The sequence below is a fragment of the Lactuca serriola genome, chromosome 1, assembly GCF_051521515.1.
Source record: "Lactuca serriola cultivar US96UC23 chromosome 1, Lser_US96UC23_V15, whole genome shotgun sequence".
In the NCBI taxonomy this organism is placed as follows: Eukaryota; Viridiplantae; Streptophyta; class Magnoliopsida; order Asterales; family Asteraceae; genus Lactuca; species Lactuca serriola.
This window is the reverse complement of record NC_136408.1, coordinates 13078341-13082797: the sequence shown is the minus strand read 5'-3', so window position 1 is coordinate 13082797 and position 4457 is coordinate 13078341. Positions and strand designations below refer to the sequence as shown.

Below are 4457 nucleotides of genomic sequence, written 5' to 3'. Positions count from 1 at the left end.
TTTACAAGAATTCAAATCAATGTTCTCAAAGAAGTCGGGGAAGAAAAGGAAGGAGTCAATTTCGTCTTCAAAGAACAAGAGCAAGCTTGAGCACTTAGATCAAATACCCGTCCAAGTCGAGTCCGAGTACGATATTGAGCCTGAATTTGAATTACATACAAGTGAGCCCGAGAACGAGCTGGAGAACGAGATGGCAAACATTGATGAGATGGCCATGGGGGACTATAAGAAGCGCATTCGAGATAACATGGGGCCAGGTTTAGTACATCCTACGATTCCTTCCAATGCCACATTCGAGTTGAAGGGACATATCCTTACTGCACTTAAGGATATCTCATTTTACGGGAAAGATTACGAGGATGCTTTTAAACACTTAGACGAGGTGAACGATATTGCGGATTATTTTAATACTCCCAATATCCCAAGGGAGACAACTTTTCTAAGGATGCTACCAGTCACTTTCAAGGGAGCAACAAAAGATTGGTTGAAGGCACTCTCACCTGGTACAATCACCACATGGGCCTAGTTGCGTGAGAGATTTCTTGATCAGTTTTGTCCACCCTCCAAAATCTCTAAACTCAAGAAGGCAATTGCCAACTTTAAGCAAAATCCGGGGGACTCATTATACGAGGCCTGAGAACGTTACAAAGGGTTGTTAAGGAATTGTCCTCAACATGACCTCAATATTCAGTAGGAAATGTCGATATTCTATGATGGGGTGAATGTCATGACTAGATAACTCCTTGATTCACAAGGACCACTAACGAAGAAGAACCCAAATTAGACCAAGGAGCTGATTGAAGAGTTTTCAAGGCACTCTCGTGAGTATCACAACCCCGGGCGTGATGGAATAAAAGGCAGTGGAGGTACACAAACTGAAGAGATGGCTATTGTGATTGAAATGCTTAGCACTATGGATAGGAGATTGACTCAATTGGACCAATCAATTCATGCAATTCGAGTTGGTTGCGAGAGTTGTAGTGGCCCACACTCGACAAAAGATTGCAATATGGATGAATATGGAAACAAGAAAGCTCAAGTATGCTACTCAAGTGGGGACAAGTGTGAAGAAGATTGGAGAAAACCAAAGAAGGAGTAGCTGCCTTACGAAGAATACAAGAAGCAAAAAGAAGAGAAGTTTAGGCAAACTGGCCGGGGATTCTACCAAAGAGAGAAACCACTAGTTGAGAAGAAATCAGAATTAGAGACCATGTTGATGAAATTCATGGAAGCTTCAGAAAAAAGACATGATGCTACTGACGCCGCAATGGAATAACAAAGAAGTATAATGAAGAATCATCATGCAACGATGATAGATCAGCAAGCATTAATAAAGAATCCACAAGCCTCCATCAATAACCTTGAAGTACAACTTGGTCAACTTACCACTTTGGTTAATGAGAAGATGTTCCCGAAAAATCCTGAAAACAAAACCCAATCTCATGTCATTGCCATAGATATTGAAGAAGAGGCGATTTTTGAGTTCCTAGAAGCCTTAGAAGTGGAGCCACAACAGCCCGATCCAAAGCCAAAGAAGCCAAAGCTCGAAATTGAAGAATCTTTTGGAACACCTACTTCACGTCGTGAGCCAGCTATACTCACGTCGTGGGCTCAGTCTGAACAGAAGAATTACGTATTTGTTCCAGCTTATGAACCACCTTTTCCATTCCCGTCTAGAGCTAATCTCAGTCCACTAGAGAGAGAACATCTGGAGTTTATCAATCAATTAAAGGGTATTCCTATCAATACTCCTTTTATTGATTCACTTGCAAAAATTCCAGAATATGCTAAGTTCTTACAAGATTTATTAAACACTCATCAGCAATTAAGGGAGAATTCTAAGGTGATCCTAAGTGAGCAAAGCTTAAAAGTTGTGTTGGGGGAAATACCTAAGAAGATGGGGGATCCTGGACGACTCACTCTTCCATGTGAGTTTGGGAATAACATGAAGATTTATGCTTTAGTCGATTCAGGGGCTAGCATAAATTTGATGCCTTATTCGTTTTATAAAAAAATTAAATATTCAGAAGTTGAAGGCTATAAAGATGACTATTCACATGGCAAACCGTTCAGTGACGCAGCCCCGAGGCATTGTGGAAGATATTTTAGTAAAAATTGGGAAATTCGTTTTTTCAATAGACTTTGTGGTACTGGACATGAAAGAAGATCCCAATGTACCGATTATTCTTGGTCGCCCGCTATTAAACACTGCTGGAGCTCTTATTGATATTCGGGAGTCTAAGCTCACCTTGAGGGTTGGTGATGAAAAGGAAATTTTTGTGAAAGAAGATGGCTTTCAAAGGAATCATGCTCAAGAAGAGATTTTTAACATTGATGAAGAAAATGAACTTGAAGAATTAGAGAAGCTCATGGAAGAAGAAATCAAAACAATTCAACAAGTTAAAAGAACAAAACCAAGAGCATTTGTTCCATTTTTAGTTGAAGTCATTGCCTACACGAGTCCAACTTCTTGGGTTAGCAAGGAAGATGATGAGATGACGAGTGATGAAGAGGAGGTTACTTCAAAAGTAACAAATCCAGTGGTGAAAGAAGAGAAGGATGCTATGGAGTGTAAGGTAGAGACAAAAGGGACCAAACGCAAGCTTGATGGAGACGAGGTCAAAGCTAAAAAGGAAAATTCGAAAAAGGCGTACAAAAAACGAGTTCAAGCTTACGAGAGGCATTTCAAGGAACAAAAGATCTTAGTGGTGGACTCTTCTGACGAGTCGACATAGGAGGCATAGAGTCTAGATCAAGACTCCTCAAAAAGAAGCGCTTCTCGGGAGGCAACCCGAGTTTGGTTTGCATTTTTTTTCTTTTATTTTTAGTTTTTGCAGTTTAGTCTTAGAAACATAAATCATATCATCCAACTCGCTTTATTCGTAATTAAACACTAAGTGTGGGGTCCCTAAAAATGAAGTGGTGATAATTAAGAATTTAGTTAATAAACAAACTTGTCTTAAGAATATTTTCATGCAGAATTCACGACGTGAATAATTATGATTCACGACGTGAGTTCTGATTAAACCGGATAATATATCATTGATGCATATCAGCCCATTTTCTATTAAACTAATTGGCCCAAGACTAATCCATTTTTTGATGAGGAATGCATGGCCCAACATTAAGCCTAGACAGGACTCACGACGTGAATCCTTAAGGACTCACGACATGAACAGTAAACTACTCGGGACCACAAATTAAAGGATAAAGAATCAGTTTGACCCACTTTGTTTATTACTCACAAAGTGAAACAAGAAATCTGGTTCCCCTTGCTCCGATTTTGGCCGACAAACATTCCAATTTCGTTTTTGCTTACCTAATACTTCAATCTAAGGTAATGATTCTTAATTATTAAGTTTAATTCTTCTCTAATTGTTGAACTTAGGGTTAGGGTTTGTTAGTTAGATGAAATGTCGAAATCATTCCTTAAAAATCCTGTAATAGCCTTGGAATGTTGATGATTTGTGGTTGGAATTAGTATAGGAGTAAACCCCATTAACATTGTGACCTGATTTGCGTCCTGATCTTAGCGATTCTGGTTGCTGCGTTACGAACTCACGACGTGAATCCTAAAGGATTCACGACGTGAATACTGGGACTGGACAACTTCAGTTCTGTTAATTGCTAATTTGTTGGGTTGTTTCTTTTGGATATGTTTGTTGTTTGTTTTTGCAGAAATGGCTCCCAGAAGAGAGATTCCAACTGGAGTAGGGGGTTTACATCCATTTTACAACTTTCCAACAACTACGCCCCGGGATGTATATACGAGATGGAACAATCTTTTTGGGATGGCTTTACAACCGGGAGTTTGCTATTGCCCCCACTATTCAGTGGGCATGGTTGAGGGAGGTCGGACTGGTGGATCGGATGTCCCAATATCTTACTAAGTTGTTTTTGGGGAATGGATTTTCGTTCACATGCATGGGGTGGTACAATTTGTTTGCGATCCAAGAGCGGGTCTATAAAGAGCTATGCGTGGAATTCTTTTCAACGGTGACATTCCATGAGAATGTCCAAGATCCTACTTTCCCGCAAGCTTTGGTTTTTCATCTAGGACGAGAATATAGGGAATGCAGTTTGGTGGAGTTTTCACAAAGAATGGGGTTGTACGAGGCTCGTGAGACCCTAACTCGTGAGTTTGTTTTATTTTTGAAGGAGGCCACACGTGGTTATGAGAATGGGGTCTCAGGTCCGGAGTTTTGGAGCAATATTACGGCTGGTGTGTTCAATTCTGGTGTATCTCCTGAAAGCAACATCAAATCACCAATACATCGCCTTATCACATTTTCTATTCACTACAAACGCCATTGTGATAAGGTTACTAAATTCAATTTGTTCTTTTTGTGGTGCATTTTACAGTCGAGCGTGTCCTGTAACATTCCGTATTTCTTGTCCCGCTACTTGGTGGAGTATGCAACGAGTGCCCGCCCCGGGAGCCCTATTTGTGGAGGGCA

General features: G+C 40.3%; 1 non-coding gene across 1 annotated transcript; it reads right to left on the bottom strand.

Moving 5' to 3' along the window:
* Window positions 1-574: 574 nt before the first annotated feature.
* LOC145080733 (small nucleolar RNA R71) lies at window positions 575-681 on the bottom strand. Its single transcript, XR_013695321.1, has one exon. It is a non-coding gene; the product is annotated as a small nucleolar RNA R71 (small nucleolar RNA).
* Window positions 682-4457: the final 3776 nt, after the last annotated feature.